Below are 18,331 nucleotides of genomic sequence, written 5' to 3'. Positions count from 1 at the left end.
CAAAGGGTCTTCATTTTTACCAAAACACATGATCTACAGTGTTATGTTCTGCCTTCATAATTTCCTGTATTTTTAAAAACATTTTTAAATTACGTCAAGGTCAGAAAAAAGAATCCCCATCTTTCTTCCAATTATTTGTATATGAAAGTTCTTTTTCAGCAAGGTTTTTCAGATGCAACTGGAAAGTTTAAAGAAAGGACATGCGAGACTTCAGAGATAATGCGCTGTTTTACGCTTGGATTACGATCATGCAGTCTGGAGCCGCACATATGTTTAACTCATGTCCTGTAAAGTGCTCACAGTAAAAAAAAATAAAAATTCATACATATTTGTTTTATTATAACTAATGGCAAAAGTCAAGATATGTAATCATTGATTCCAAATGTAGCGGCTACTGCCTAAAGTACAAATCCAGCATCACCGATGAAATCTGCTTTATAAAAGGCAGGTGAGATATTACATCAATACAGCTGCATTTTCATTCTTTTTTATGAAGACATTGAAAACTGTTTTTCAGATATCCTGTCTGTATAACAAACTACTTTTGATCAGATTACCTTTGATAGTAATTTTTTTTCATCATCTCTCACCATTTAATATTTTGAATATTTTGTTTAGAATTAGACACGGAAGGCAAAAAATTTTGGTTTTGTGTCTGACCAAAAAAAAAAAGATGAAAAAAGCAGGGTCTCAAATGGACAGAGAAAGTTTTAGAGAAGCTAGAGATGTTCCTGAAGAAGATTGTCAGCAAAGGAAATTAATGGATTTTTGAGACACAAACTTCATAAGGAATAAAATGTAAAACATAACAAAGATAAAAGGTAGTAGTGATCTCATTTTCATCTAGGTATAGACTTAGTACACTGAAAAATATTCTGGTGAAAGAACTAAAAGAGAGTTCCATTGGGCAATGTGTGTCACGCAATAAATAATCAGAGCCTAGGAATATTCTCACAGTGCTAAATGCTGAAGTTAATAAGCATCTGATTCCTCATTGCAAGGCATCCCAGCTGAACCTCTCAAACATCTCCAAATAATGTTTCTACTACTTTAAAAGAGGTGACTGTTTCTTTAAATGAGTCAAAAACTATGCTTTGTTTGGCAAAAATGTGCAAACTGTTACCCACACAACAATATCCAATCACTCTGAGGCACCTTCAGACATCAGCACTGCTGCTGTAAAGGGTGCAGCAGCTCTCGGTGTGACATGATGCATCCTACGGCTCAGCTGGTTTCACCTGCCCTGGCTCTCTGCCTGAGGCTCTCAGAGCTTCTTGCAATTTTTCCCTCATGGAATTTGGATGAAGTACTGGCTGCTTCCCTGCCCCGTGTGTCTGTGTGCATTGAGGACTTGATATGACCAATCTCTCAGGATACCACCACTGCATGTGACCATTTTTTCTCATTACAAATTCCCAACATCTATTTCTGAGAGGTAGTGGTACTAAATGCAGTGAGATTTAGCTTTTTATTTCACACTGTGCCACCTGATACATCTGGAGGCTCCAAATCTTTGGCAGAAATGTTCTCACTATACAAGCAAGCTGATTTTCATTCATTCTCTACTGTCTGATTTTCATTCATTCTCTACTGTTAGAAACCTTATGTCTCAGCAGTGCCGCATTGTATTTTGAGAGCTGAATATGACTATGTAGCCTTTTTGGTATGTTTCTAATTATGACATCAATCTTCCTAAACTCATTAGATCTGCAATAAAGCCTATATCTTTGATATTTTACAACAGATATTCTGAATTTTTTTGCAAGAACCTGCAAGAAAAATTCCATAAATATCTGATAGATAGGATAGACACATAGAACATGGTCTTCTTTTTCTTTTTTTAAAGAAAATGTAAGACTGGGAACTTAATTTCTTTTTTTTTTTTATAAAATACTCAGGCTTTCACACTTGCACTGAAAAACGTCACTCTGATTTCCCACACTTGACATCACATATTTATGCAAGTTCTGTAGTTCTGTGGCATCTGTTGAACTTCAGCCATCTGGACTCATGTTCTAGCCTTCGGCATCCACAACCTAGCAATATTTAACACATCTCTTTCCATATAGAATTCATTTGGCATCTTCTGAATTGCTGTTTCAAGCAAAGGTCTAGTAGAACCAACAGTCTGGTAGAGTTCTATTACACCTCTGCTCAAAACAGCAACTCAGAAGATGCCAAATAGAGGAAAGTGTGATGAAGTTTTTTCTTTCAGATTATTTGCGTGTAAACTCTGTTTCAAATACTGACATATTCCACTTTTCAGCTAGCTTGCTAGTACACAGATAAAATGGTGTGTGCTCTCTCTCTCTCTGAAAAGCCTAAATCAGCACATAGACATGAAGCTACTTCTGACCTGTTCTGAAATCATTATCATAGTGGTGAAATCAAGGCAATCAAGCGCTACACTATCAAATGCATTGACACTAAATGTTGTGGGGGTTGATGAATCTAGGAGAGAGTGGATCATTATATCACTTTGCAGCATGGTGCATGTCAAATGGCCACAAGGAAGTAACACGAGAGTTTAGAGTGCCTTAAATCTAAATATCCTATTGCAATAACCAATGCCTATCTTTAGGTCAGATTTTTGATCTAATATTTCATTAGGCTGCATGATATTTTCTCATCTATTCTCTCTAGCACAGCAGATGAGTATGTCATACCACATATCTAGTTCATAGCTTTTCTGACAAATGTTATATGGAAGAGTCATACTTATACCAAGTTTTTCAGTATTTTTAAGCATATCACTGCAAGGACTTCACCTGTTTTTTGATAATTTATACATGTTAGGCTTTAAATTTAAAATTCTGTTAATGCAATAATTGTCCTTGTTTTTCAGTCTTCTGGTAAAGTGTCTAATGAAGAACACTCAAAGTGGTCTTTTGTATAACTCTTGTCATAAGAGAACAAAAAAAATCTCAGCAGCTCTGTGATAATTCAGATCCCCAGCCTTTGAGTTCTTGTTTTCTCATACCGTCACCGAGTAATCTATGGTTCTTTTGAATCTGTGTCTTCCACAGCAGGATCTTCATTTCTATGTAGCCAATATGCAAATAAGGACTTTCTTGTGCTTATTCTTCTCTCAATACTTCTTTTTTTCTTTTTTTTTTTTTTTTTCCAGAAGTGTTTCTCTGGAAAATGAACATTATGATCCTCATAGAATGGTTATGATTACTGTTAAAAAGTTCTTTAGCAATATGGGCCATTTTTTGTCATTTTTTAGTTTTCCTTCAAAGAACATAATCTCTGAGCTGACAGAAATTTCAGAAAGATAGTCTACTATATTAAAATTATCACCACTACCTTTGGTCCCCAGAAAAACTGCTCACAGTAAACATTAATTTCTCAGGATGAATTTAAGGGAGGGAGGGAATCTTGAGTCCATGGAGTGCTCTGGACAAGACAGGCATTTTTTTTATGTCAGTCATCACAGGTATAGTTAACACAGAACCAAAGAATGTACCATCTTATGGTGTTTATGATCATGTTCAAAGCATGGATTATGTTCAAAGATTTTTTTTTTTTTTTTTCAGGAATTGGCTGACAGCAGTCTAGGATGGGTAGGTGGGTCCTGCTTGTAGCAATTCCAAACATAGTTTCCAGCCAGGGCATTAATATAAAGGAATTTTATTAAATACATCGAAGCATAGAATGTCTTAGGTTGGAAGAGACCCTAATGATCATTTAGTTCCAATCCTCCTTCCATGGGCAGCAACACCTTACACTAGACTAGGTTGCTTAGAGCCCCATCCAGCCTGGCCTTGAACACCTACAGGGATGAGACATCCACAGCTTCTCTGGGCAACCTGTTCCAGTGCCTTACCACCCTCACATTAAAGAACTGATTTCTGGTATCTAATATAAACCTCTTCTCACTCAGTTTTAAACCATTCCCCCTTGTCCTGTCTTGTAAATGCTCTTGCAAGTAGTGTCTTTACATGTTTCTTGTAGGCTTTCTTCAGGGATTGGAAGGCCGGGATTAGATCACCCTGAATCTTCAAGGTATTCAGGAAATGAATTTAATTGCAAATAAATTATTTAGAACAGGTTCTTCATTTGTTTGAAACAGCATTCTCTGCTCCTCTTAGCCTTCAAACAAGGTATGCCTGTTTCTTTGTAGAGACATTTGGACATTTTCTTTCAGCCTAGTCTAACATGCTTGTATATGCTTCTCATGACCTCTAGCAACCTTTCAAGTGTAGTAATGTCATCTAGGCAATTCTGGAGCCCAGCCTGCCTCTTGAGAATCAAAAGTACTGTTTACAGAATACATATATATACAGCATTTTTTACATTTATTGGATTACTCATTCTATAAGCTCTTTGTTTTCACACAAAATCCTTCAGAAATCCATGATCTTTAGAGAGAACTAAAATCAGGTATGCTGTCTCTACAGGACAGATATAGCAAATAAAAAGACACTATCACATAATGCTTCAATAGCCTGATTTGATGTGCACATGTGGGATTTTGGGAGATTGCTTTCAGGCATTTTTCATCAGTGTAACAAAATCATTAACACTGCATGACTACAACTATTCATGTTCAAAACAGAACACATTCTCCTGGCCACATCACATATTTTAGATTGGGATCCATGATAATGGTAGAAGATAATGTCTATTCTTTCCCCAAAGGTTGCATTTCTCTTCTAGGATCATAGTAACTTTCAGGTTTTGTGTAGATTTTCTTCAACAGCATAGTTTTCCTTGTATTTGAACAGTTTGTTAACCCTATAGCTTTACAAATGCCAAATCACTGCCAATTTCCACAGCCTCTCCTCTACACTCCAAACTTTTCTAAATCCAGTCAAGTTGCAACTTTGACAATAGGTCTGATTCAAGCTGTAAGTACTCCCTAATACCTGGTGTTCCTGTAATAATGTCATATGCCACGTTCTATGACCATTTTAGCTCTCAGGCTCGCATGGGAGAACTACCTTCCTTGCAACAGTTTCTCAGACCAGGTCTGTGCTCACAAAGCTTAAAGCATTCAGCTAAGGTGAGTCCTTTAGACAAGGGGTGGGGGGGGGGGGGGAATGAACATCAATGAAACAATATTTAACACCTGCCAAGAGAGAGCACAGAGTACATGCTGGTTTCTGCTGGAAGACAATGTAAAAGCAGCAACACTCATTCCTCAAAAAGTGCTTTTGCGAAGTAGCAGTTCTTTGTTTTCCAGCGCTGACCCAAGTGCTATAAACAGACTGTAGGCACAGGTTGGAGGCGCACAAGCAATGCTGATGTGGGAGGCAGAGGGGTTTCTTCTTTATTACCAGTTGTACCTGTCCCACGGAAAGGAGCCCCAGCCCGCGGCGAGCCGAGGGCTGCGGAGGGCAGGGAGCAGATCCCAGCATGGCCCCAGGCCCGGGCACACCGGGAGGCCCCGGGCCCGGGACGGCCCCGCTCCCGGCCGGCAGCGCAACCGAGCGGCGCCCTCTACTGCCCAGCGCCCAGACTGCAGCGCCACCGCCGCGGCGGCTCGGGCCTGAGCCATGGCCCGCGGCGTGGACATAGGCCGTGCTTTCCTTTCAGCCCTACTTGTCCGACTTTTGCTTTTCTCCAGGTAGTCAGATTTTTTTTTTTGTGCATCAGAAAAGCTATTCCTTTGCCACCTTTGGCATTGCTGGCCATGGTTCTTTTGATGAAGCCCAGGGTATGGTTTTGGGCTTCAAGTTTCATATTGAGCCGCTCGTCTACCAGCAGCTCCCCAAGTCCATCTCCTCAGGGCTGCTGTCAATCCATTCTCTGCACAGCTTCTACTTGTGCTTGGGATTGCTCCATCTCAGGTGCGGGACCTTGCACTTGGCCTGCTTGAACTTCTTGAGGTTCACCAGACCCTCCTCTCAAGCCTGTCAGGTCCCTCTGGATGGCATCCCTTCCCTTCAGCATGTCAGTTGCACCACACAGCCAGGTGTTGTCAGGAAACTTGCTGAGAGTGCCTTCAATCCCACTGTTCTTGTCACCAGCAAAAATGTGAAACAGCTCTGGTCTCAATACCAATCCCTGAGGACACCGCTTGTCACTGGACTCCCCTTGGACATTGAGCCATTGACTGAAACCCTTTAAGTATAATAATTCAGACAATTCTTTATTCACTGAGTAGCCTATCCATCAAATCCATGTCTGTCCGGGTTAGAAACAAGAATGTCATCCAAGACAGTGTCAAGTGCTTTGCACAAGTCCACGTAGATCATGTTGGTTGCTCTTCTCTTGTCCACCACTGTTCTAATTCCATCATAAAAGGTCACCACATTTGTCAGTCACAATGCCCTTAGCAAAGCCACATTGAGTGCCACCATTCATCTCCTTATTTAACATGTGCCTTGGCATAATTTTCAGGAGGATGTGCTCTGTGATCTTGCTGAGCACAGAGGTAAGACTGACTTTTTAAAATATTACATCCAGATCTAGTTCTAATTCTAGACATCATATCACACAGCAGAAGGATATCATCAATGCTTTATGAAGGAAGGAATGATTCTGTGAGTTTTGGATGCCTCAGTTTTTGAAGGGAGGACATACAGGAGGAATGGTAGATGAGATATGTTTAGCCACCTACAAAAGAGCAATGTACATTACAAGCTGGGATTTTTGTGTGTGTTTTATTTATTTATGTAGTTCCCCTGGACTTCCTTACTTCCCTTTTTTAAAATGGCTGTTGTTTCCTTTCTTTAATCAGTGACATCCTCACCAGACTGACACAACTTTTCTAGTATGATGGATGGTGACTTAAACACTTTATCTGCCATTTCCCTCAGGACCCAGCAATAGAACTCATCAGATCCCATGGACTTGTGCACTTTCAGCTTCCTTAAATTATCTTGAACCCTTTTCTTCCTAAAGTATCTCTCTTCAGAAGACTTTTCTGAAGCCCAGTCTTGAAACTTTCATTCTGCAAGAATGATTTCACAAACCATATTATTTTGATATAATATAGGCATAATAGGCCTTAATTTTTCAAATAAGTTAATTATTTTTTTTTCCACAAGAATGAATTTTAAAAGGAGAAAGGACATGCATTAAATAAGACATGATTAGAATTTTAAATGCAATTTTGTTAACAAAAAGTAAATAAATAAAACACACACAAAAATCCCAGCTTGTGTTGTACATGGCTCTTTTGTGGACGGCTAAACATATCTTGTCTACCATTCCTCCTGCATGTACTCCCTTCAAAAACTGAGGCATCCAGCACTCACAGAATCATCCTTCTTGTCATAAAGCATTGATGGTTTTCTTTTACTGTGTGATATGCTGTCTAGAACTAGAACTAGATCTGGAGGTAATATTTTAAAATGTGAGATCCTTAGATTTACACTGTGGTTTCATGTGTTTTCTCTTCTGTTTCTAATAATCCCTCACATTTTCGGCATTTATTTGTCAGATGAACTGAACATTAAACTGATGCTTTCAAAGTATTAACACTTTAAAGCAGTAATTCTGAGACTCTTCTTTGATGTTAATAATTTCAGGCCACTCACTCTGTGTCTACAGCTAGGCTTAGGTTTCCTCATATAATTTACTGATCATTTATCAGTATTTCTCTTATAATTTTACAATTGTCATTCAGTGTCACAAGGCCATTTGTCACCTTTGTTACTCCTTTTTCTAGACCTGTACCTGCCTAGATCATGCTTTGAATCCCTTTCAAAAAATTTTTTGTCAATTTCCATTCCTCTGACACTAACTAGGGCTGGTAGATTTTGTATGAGCTTCTTTTCATCTAATGATCAGGTTTTAGGGATCCAATTGCTCAAAAATGAATGCTGCATTCATTTTTTGCTGACAGGCACTCCGAAAAAAATTCTTCACGGCCAATGATGCTTCTCTCGGAATCAAGGCATACCTTGCTGGCATTAGAAAAATTTTCAGCTGCAAGAATCTGTTCTGATTTGTGATATTTACCACAAAACAAGGTTGGATCTGGGTCTCTGTTGCAAGGGCACCCTGTGTGCCAAGAGGTCAGGCACTGCCCTGTGCTGGATACTGTTGCTTCCAGCCAGTTCTAGTTGGCTCCAACAAACCCACCACAGGGCACAGCTGAGCCCCACGGCCAGACTTGGAAAGTATATTTAAGAAAGGACAAAAGATCCTGGATAGGCAGATGACTGCAGACTGCGAAGAGCTTGCCCTGGATATTCCTTGCCAGTAGCCATGGCCTGGCAAGCATGTGTGGACAGCACATTCTGGAGCCAAGGAAAACCATGAAGAAAAAAGAGCAGAAGAAAAAAAATGGTTAGATGCTAACTACAACCTCTATTCCCTTTGTGCAGCTTGGAGCAGGTCTCTGAAGGGTAAGGGAGTCTGGACTGAAGGTGTGAAGTTGACTCTGAGAAAGGAAACAGGAGAGAGGATATTTTAATGTTTGTGTCTTTGATTTTGTTTGTACTTTGCTACCAAAAATATTAATTTTAACTGTCAATACAGGCACTTTCTCTAAGTCAAGTCTGTTCAGCCTGTGAGAGTAACCGAGAAACAATAGCCCTTCTTTACCTTGACATATGAGCTTTCTTTCTCATTCACATTCTTCTTTTTTCCCCCTGTCCCACCACACTGAAGCAAAAGTGAGAGAGAGAGCAAATGGATGGGACTTTTGCTGTTAGCTAAGGTTAGCCCACTATAATTTCTCTTAAACTTATGTTTGACCTGGCGTAGACAGAAAACTCTTTAGTAAAATGCCTCTTTACTTAATGGGTAGCTATTGCTTCAAAATAGACTTTAAATTTATTTAAGCAATCCTGTTTTGCTCGTCTTTGGTGATTTCTGCCCTTCTTGTCCCCCCTTTCCCTCAAGCACCTCAAGCACTACTGACAGGTATGGAGGAGCATGAGTAGTTTGGATCACACTTGGCTCTGTGGAAGTAGGGAGCCTCCCTCGTCTAAAATTGATGCTGGTCATGAGTTTGAGACTTTTTGAAATATATTAACATGTGCATCTCCCACACCATTTGGGATACAAGTACAACATATTTTCATGGCCCCTAATTAGAGTGGTGTGTAAACATTGGATATAGGACTAGGCCAGGTGCTCCATTCTGCTAAAGTCTCAAAGTGATTTGACTTTAGATGTTATATAATGCCAACATTAAATGGTGATGTCAGAAGTCTTTGTAACAACAAAAGGGCTGATGTTGTGTTTACAATATTCTCAACCTTTAAGAACATGGAGGGTTTTTTATTAATTATTTGCACTTTAGTTTCATAAAATAAAAATAGTTGAACAGTCTTATTTTTTAATGTTTACACAAAGTTTGAAAAGTGAATTAGGGAAAATACTAGATAACTGCTCTATAAATAGTTAAATATAATTTTTAGAAAACACTTTCATTTTCATAATGTGATAACATTCCTATTTAATCAACTTAGTTATAGGGTAACTGTCTTATGAGATCATACTAAGGATATACCAAATTAACATAGATGGTGTACATTTTTACACAAGATTTTTCATTTATTTCCCATTTGAAGTGGAAAATTTTTTCAGCATCATTTCATGCATTTGGAAAGCTGTCCTTTCAACTGTAAGTATATGTACAGTTTACTGTGGGAATTGAATGTGTGCTTTTAAGACTGACTTCTTCCTCTGAACCAACTAGACATGTTTCTGAAGCGTACATTTCATCAAATAAGAAAATCAACCAACGTGGATAATATAAATGTTGCCTAGAAGCACATGTTTACAAAAATCAGCAAATATAATGAAGATACTCATAGTGAAAGATGAGTTCCTTAAATTTACCCTTTTTTTGTATTTCATTTTTCTTGCACTCACATTCTTTTCTGTTTTATTTCATGTATGTACTTCAACTTTTTGAGCTCTTCAGACACTGAAATACGAGAAGAGATTAAAATTATTTAAGATTCAGCCATTAACCATACAGTAAGGTTTCACAGGTTCTTGTCCTAGAAATGAAATGTTAGCTGTCTCTTGTCAGTTAGTCTTTGATGTTTTACACACATACACAGAATAATAAAGATGTATTGATTGACTTCTGTAGAGGTTAACCTTAAGATTTGTTACACTGAGCAGTGAACACTGACTTAGTCAAGCCAAGGAAGGTTAATCAATCTCTTATTTTCATCAAAATACCAATACATTTCTACATAGGCATAGAATTTACTTAAAAACATATTTGGAGCTCAGCTTTGTAATTACTGAAAATCAAGGTGTGAGACTATAACATATTCTTCTAAAGGTTTAAATAAAGGAAAAAATAATTCTCATGCACTAGTGAATGACTTGACAATAATGAATTCTGTCTCAGGGAAACTGAGCATTTTTGTGTAATGGTTGCCCAAAAATATAGCTTTATGCCCTTTGGAAGAGAAAAAGGTGAAGCTTATCACAATAATTTATGGTCTTTATACGCTTTTATGTTTTCTACTGAGGCATAAGGTTAGTCAGAAACTGACAAACAAGAAACACGTACATTAAATGACAACAGGCATAGTCTTTTAAAAAAATCTTATTTTAAAAAAATCATGTATCTGGGTAAGAAGTAAGTTAAACAACATTCTAAAACTCATTCTATGTCTAATAATTAAAACAAAAGCAAAACACAAATTGGGCTTCACTGTACTTATTATCATTCGCCTCATATTTGCTTCAATCAGTTCATTCAATTTATAAAGGCAATTTTCTGCAACAAAGCTGATGGAATTGGAAGAAATATAAAAGTTCTGATCATCTTTAGAAATATTAAACTTCATTTCTATATATATGAGAAAGTTTTAGCTTTTTAATAAAATTCAAAATCAGCACTACAATTCCTTATATCTCTGTTTTACCAAGCCTTTCTTCTCCAAGAGTTATAATGGAGTCACAAGGAGTTGTTAAAAATTCTGCCAGCACAAGTCTGTAGTGGTTAGGCCCCTAGGTTAAGATCCTAGCTTAGAAACTCCCAACTCAGGGCAGAACTCCAATCAATTCTCCCATCTTCTTGGTGAGCATGCCGTAATCATGAAACAAATGGCTGCAACAGCAGCTGGTATAGGTATGTCTGCACCGAAAAAATAATTAGGAATTGGCTAGGGAGGCAAGTCGAGAGTACATCCGTCACCTCCAGATACAAAATTTGCACTTGAGGAGTCTAGCAATCAATAAACTCTTTGAACACGCCTCTCCTCTGGATCATCCTTATATCAGAGAATTTCTCCTTGGTCTCATTGTACTTGAGACCTCTCCCAATTACCTACCACCATGTAGTGAGGAGGTACTTTTCTGTCTTCCCCACTCAAAATCTCAGCCTGCAAAACGATAAAATTTGAGTGAGTGGAACTTCTTTATGAGGGCAGAATTGTCCTTTTTTACCATCCTCTCACTTTTTATAATGTCATTAAGGGAAGTATAAGTCCTGCTTAAATGTAATCTTCAAACAGCACCAAGGCTTGAATATTTCAAAATCTCTTGTGCTTCAGTTTTTAGAGCAGGGAGATGCCAAAGTATAGACTGGACTCTGAAGATCCTTACACCACTTCCTGGAGTATGCAGATATGCCTGTTTGCCACAGACTTAATAATACAATATTTTACCAATGTTTTTTCATTTCCCAGTATTGCTGAAGAATAGGCCAGAAAACTAAGGAGGAAAAAATCTTAAACTAAAACACATGAAGGCTGTTGCATGTTTCTTCTATTTGACAATCTACTTAAAATCAAAGAAGTAGGGGACCTAATTCATTTTCTTCTTTCAATAGAAAAGAGAGATTGAATAAGAGAAGGAAAACATCGGTGTTCTTTCCCTTTGAGTGGAGATTATTCTACCTTTTTATTTTTTTCAACAGAGCTCCTGATAGGGTCTTCAACTCACAATGCCATGGCACAATCAGGATTTTATCAGGAAATTATTATCTGTCCTTTTGGACTATGGCTACATATTTTGTTTTCTCTGGACTTGCTGACTTAAGGGGTAACCAAAAAAAAAAGTAATCCTCTGAGAGTTTCTTAATTTTAAAAGTTTCCCATTCTACATGTACCTTGAAAACTGAAACCTCTAACTTCCAAAAATCAATTGAGATGACATGAATTAAAATAATTTTTGTCTTATTTTTACATCAACCTGGAAATGCTTAATTATTTTAATAGTGAATTAATTCAAGTTTCTCAAAAATAATAATTTTTGAAAAAAGAGGTTTTTTTCTTCTTTTTTAATATTAATACTTTTGATAGATTCTAAAATAGATTCAATTCACATTCATGCTAACAAAAATATGGTGACTGTTTTGACAAGATAGCATTTCTAAAATGGAGGAAAAATTTAAGCAAACATTAGGAGAAACACAAAGGATCTCTTGAGCAAAGGTACAATATGCCAGTATGGTGGTGTGATGGGGCTTCTGTTGTCAGAGAAAGGTTAGAAGAAGGAGGGGTGGTATGAAGACAGATAACATTTGGTTTGATAGGTTGCACTGCTCCCAAGAAACTGTATAAAGCTGTAAATGGCCAAAAAATATTTACAAGTTCATGTTGTTGCCTAAGTTCACTACATTGTTCTGCACTTGCCAAGATTTTTTTCTCTTTTTTTTTGCATTTCCATCCTTTTATTTCTCTCCCTATATCTTCTTTCTTGTTCCCTTTCACTTCTGTCCAGCTATTCTAGCTATTCTTGTTGTAGCTCTCAGTCTCCATTTATTCATCCACACTCCAATTTCCAATACAGTACTTTATGAATTTCATTTTTAACAATATAAAAAAAAGTCACAGCATCCACCCAGTGGAAACATTTGTGCAAATACTACAAAGGTAGCTCAAAAAAAAAGTTAAAAAATCAAAGAAAAATTCCAAAAGGAGATTCATTTGAAATTTTATTTCTTGAGGGTCTTACTCATGTGTATTGAAGGCTTTGAAGTTTCAACATTATTTGTTGTAGTACCATAGCTAGTGGGTGCAAGTATTCAGTTGGGTCCCAAGGAGAAAAGATTAACCTTTTCAACCTAAGCCTTAAACCCACCTGTGACTTACATTATCCTACAGAAAAAAAAAAAAAAAAAAAAAAAAAGTGTGTGATGTCATTACTTTGGAAGTGCTAAGTGCTTCCTGGTGAAGCTGTGGACAGAGAGAAATTGCCTATTTCTCTACCTGTTCTTAGACCCTAAATTCTTAGAACTACCTTCTAGTACTCAGAAAAAACATTCTACAAATATGTGGTGTATATATATATATATATATATATATGTGTGTGTGTGTGTGTGTATATGTGTATATGTATATATATTTCTTTTTAATACAGATATTAACACAGACATACTTAATCATGAACTCATGCATAGACTGTGTCTTTAGGATTGTTTGTAAGTCTTTTCCTATTGCTGAGATGGAAAAAATACTTCAGCATTTTAACAAAACCACTGTTTAAATACATATATCATTAGCTATAAATATCTAAAACATGTGTCCAGTATTTATTAAAGACATAGTATAATGTAATGACCTTACTGATAGACCTAAATATCAGAGTAAAATTAAAGTGTTGTCTGTGCATCCATCCTATGTACATTAAATGTAATGTTTTTCTGAGATTTTGGTTAAGATCTTGTGAGACCTTCAAGAAACAGTCAATGTAAGCTGCAGTTCCTTAATGTGTTTTAAGATTTCACTGTCTGCAAGTGCCCCTCTGCGCTTGCTTCTCCTTTCCTCTTCCTCCACCCCACTTTCTTCATGTCTCAGGAAAAGTGTACTTCAGCCTTCACTGACCATAAACAGATAAAATTGACATGTGGTCAATGGTATTTTAGGGCCTGCAAGCTGTGGTGAATATTCAGCTTTTTTTTTCTTTTAGCTTCTAAAAGAGTTGTTTTTCTATGTCTCCATGGCCATCTTACTATCATTCATGCAAAGCAAGAAAGACAGGGAAGATCCTAACATCCAGGATTTTCTTCTCTTCTTTGACAGGCAGTAATGCTGTTCCTAAGTGCTGCCACTATTCACCCACGGAAAGGAATCTTTTCCGACCTGCATAACTGTCAAAAATGGACACATATGAATGAGCTCTGTATAAGCTGAGAACTGCAATATCAAAGCAGCATTATTTACACACCCTTCCAGAAAACACTGGTCCTGGGCTCCCCTTGCCCTTGTCTCCTGCTTAGTTTAACCCCAGGCCACACAGCATGGCTTACTAATTGTGGAATGCTGTTTTGAATACAGAGTTCAAATAGCAAATTTAAACTGCAGATTTAATCTTCCGAGAACTGTTGAGATGTATGTAATTTTCTTCCACAAAAGCTGAACAAAGAGAGGGTATAACATTATGATTGTGTAAATCTTCTTTCAACACCACCATTGTACAAAGTGTAGACTCAGTGATTGAATAGCAACAAACAAAAGTCTCTCTTCAATTAAACTTCTGTGACTCACACACAGAAGGCTTCATCTAACATATCTACTATAATTAGATTACTCCTTTAAGGTAAAGTGCTTTTTGTTTTAAAACATGTTTGTAATAATGCCTGAAAAAAACAACAGGGTAAAGATCAGATATCTGTTTTGTCCTGATTCAGTCCTTTAAAGAAAAGTCAGAATTTTACACTGGAGTGGTTTAAATGTAGCTGCAGAATTATACAAAGGAAAAAATCTAATTAAAAATAGCATGGATTTTTTTCTGGTATCATATGAATATCCATCACAATTCAGCACCTATAATCAATTGATATACAGTAGGTAAATGACAGTTCGTAAGTTAAAAAGTGTTTCAACAGTAGTAGCTAGGGGGGGAAAAGTCAGTATATTTCCACTTTCAGAAATTGCACAAATTTAGTGGAAGACTAAAATAGCTTTCAGATGAGAAGTAGACATATTTTATAGTAAGAAAATGAGTAAAATATTCATTGTGCAGCAACATTCAAAGGCAGTAGGTCATCAGTATTCATTGTTCACTACTAAATATAATAACTATAGCTATTCTGTGACAGAAACACTAACCTGTTGCATAAAAAACATAGTGTGGGATGTTATCCTTGAGGCCTTAATGTACCACATTCTTTCACACATTGGCATGCAAATCTTCACAGAAGCAGTCCAGAACTTCTCCAGTTTTAAGAGCTATTCTGTTAAAATTGAGCAGATGAGACAGATTTTCCCTCACATGAGGAGATGAGGGAGCAAAGTGACGTGTGCTCTCCATAAATCAGGAGAAGTACTTTTATACCTGTACCATATTCTGTAAACTTTTCCTTCATCCACTGCTCCAGCAGCCCCAAGAGTCTCAATGGAAGACTGAGGATATGGCCAAATAGATTTGTGTAACTCTTGTGTTTATGTGGCAGTGCTGCAAGATTTATACCCATGGACTGAAAAGATAGAGAACAGGCTGACCTCAAACATATGCAAATAAAAATTGAATCATCTGGTGTATTTTTGACATACATATGTGATAGTGGGGAAGTTTGGGCCTGTATAACAAAATGAAGCTAATGTTGAATGGATACTAATGCTTCCCTTTATTTTATTGAATTTTATTTATTAAATTAATTAGTATGGTTTAGGGATGGTTGGGGTGATGCTAGATTGACAGCTGGACTACAGGATCTTGGAGGTCCCTTCCAACCTTGATGTTCCAATGAGTCTATGGTTCAAAGTTGCTGTGAATGATATTTACAAATTTTAAGAAGTGAAGCTGGAAAGATAATGGCTTTCTTTTCAGTTTGATGCCTGAACTTGAGGGTGTAAAAAGAGTAGAGATCAGGGATCAATTCAAATCCAACAAAGGTTGATATTTTTTAAGGCAGAAGTATTGGATTCTGGCCTCCATAAGAATGGTCTAGAATGCCTTTGTCTCCTAGGTGAAAAAACAATGACTCAAAAGCTCCTCCCAGCTTACTTCTTTCCAAAAAACAGAGAGGGGACTTTCCTGTCTCCAGTGCTGAAATACTAGCCTAATATTATTGCAGCATATCCTAAGGCACAGTGGGGCATAAAAAGCCTCCTATTGGCATGGATGGTGAAAGATCTAAGAATCAGATGGTGGAGATCTTGTCTCATAACTGTGGCAAGGAAAGCCCCGTTTCTTTTCTTGATTTTCGCTGGTTTTATTGAATTGTAGGTGCCAAAATATTTTCAGGGTTCTGCAGGTGTAACTGGTCTGCTTTCTCCATTGCCAATGCTACTCAGCTCCCTTTTAGTCTTTCCAGTCTTCTCTACAACCAGGTGTGGGACTCACCTGGGAATACACATATTAATTTGTCTTGTTCCTCTCTCTGTGGAAAAGATTGAGCTAAATATAACCTTTTCCATCTACAACTCAACATTGCTATTATATATGACAATTTTCATACAAGAGAATAAAGTACTGTGTCTCTAAAGGTTATCTCCTTTGTTCTGCATAGAGGGACTGCACAACAAAAACAGTCTTCTTTTCAAAGGAGACCACACAGCTGTCCCTCATGCTTGTTTTACTTTTTTGGTCACATAGTAACTGTCACCATAGGTGGCACAAATGATTTCTCTTTTCCTTTACACTGGCTGCTTTTGGAATCTGTCTGTGAGTGTCTTCTGCAGTATTTAAATGATTCTGTCTTTCCAGAAGCTCTTTTCAAGCTCTGTTCCCCCTTACTGATTTATAGGTCATGCTCTGATGCGCAAAGCTCCAAATGAAATGGAGTTCAACCAGTAGTTGATCAAGGTGTACTACAGCTAGACAATAAGCATTTTATTATTTAGTTATTTATTTTGTTCTTCTTTTATTTGTGAAAGGGTATGTTAGAATAAAACCCATAGCAATAAGTGTGTAATTGTTATGTCAGTAAGTTTCAGGTTAATATTTTCCTTTTCCCTGTTTCATTGTAAAATGTCTACTGTTCCCATTCTATTGCTGTCTGTAAATCTTCTGGCAGCCCTAGGTCTGTATTTAAAATAGAATAAATTATTTATTTTTAAAATTCATTTTCTTCTTTCATCTCTGAAAAGGAAAAAAAGAATTAAAGACCTTTCTTATTTAAAGTCTCATTGAGATAAAATTATACATTTTATTCCAATAAGGGAACGTATTCTGTAGAAGAAAATTGAAAAGCAATTGGTGCTATTTTATTTACAGAGTTCCAACAACATTATTCCTCTTAGTCCTTGAGGAAGTAATATACTCTCACCCTTAAAACGCTGTAAGTAGTCGATAATCCATTATTACAGTAAGCCGTACACTCTCACAGTAATTATCTAATAACCCCTTATAAAAGACCGTAGCTTCCTAATCTGTTTATAATTATCATTTCAATGATCCTGTGCATTAATGTCTGACCTTCAGCAACTCTGACCTGATCTTAATTAGCTGTAATATCAAATCATCACTATATAAGAAACTAGCCATGACCAAATGAATGAACCCCAGGTACAGCTAATTTCTGGAGCAATTATCTTTTCATGTAGGGAGATTTAAATGATTATCTGCACAATTTCACACAGTTTTATGTAATTCTGCGACATTATAAATTCTGTTTTAAATCATATTTCAAAGGCATGGCTGTGCAGACTGACTTCATATAGTACACTAAGCTATCAGGATTGTATATCATCTACCAGTGTATAGGAGTAGATGATTTTTTGTGTCATTATTTTCAATTATGCAAAGTATATTTCACAAAGTGATAAATTGTAACTGAAATATATAAATATGTGCCAAGGTAGTCTAGGGGCTAGTGACATCCAGTATAAATTGTATGTCATTTTAAAGTAATGTTACGTTATATTAAAATACTGTAAGTAATTGATAATACCATATGTGTTAAAGCAAGATTAGAAAATTCTAAAATGTATATTGGTAATATACATGCAGTATTTACAATGCATTTGAAGCTGAGTATCATTTATCACATTTTAAAAGCTACTGTATAAAAAATGAGAATACCACAGAAAATACTTGAAGCTGCTGTTTAACACACAATTATGCAGTACTAAGGGCATAGGACTATTTAATGTGTTATTAAAATACCCAGGCTTCTGATTTATAGTTTAATCTGACTGGAACATAGCACAAACCTTCATGCTGCCCCAGCTATTTACCTCTCACTTTTTTACACGTACACAAACACACACACACCAGTAGGAAAAATCAGTCATACAGGTAAACCAAGTAATTTAGGACCCGGAAGACAGTTCTGCCAGCAGTACAAGGATATACCACATTAGTGCATTTTTGAATAATACAACCCTGTAAAAGCCCAGTAAGTATTTGTTCTAGGTTTTTTAGGGACACAGTTTTTTGGTCAGTTTGGAGAGAAGAAAAGAAAGAAAAGACATTTTATTTCAAAAATAGCAAGCCACTTGGATGAAGGATTTCAACAATCATATTATTTGCTGCCCTTTCCTAATACAATTTATCAAAGTTAACCATG

This window comes from Vidua macroura, chromosome 1, assembly GCF_024509145.1.
Source record: "Vidua macroura isolate BioBank_ID:100142 chromosome 1, ASM2450914v1, whole genome shotgun sequence".
Classification (NCBI taxonomy): domain Eukaryota; kingdom Metazoa; phylum Chordata; class Aves; order Passeriformes; family Viduidae; genus Vidua; species Vidua macroura.
This window is presented reverse-complemented; position numbering follows the sequence as displayed.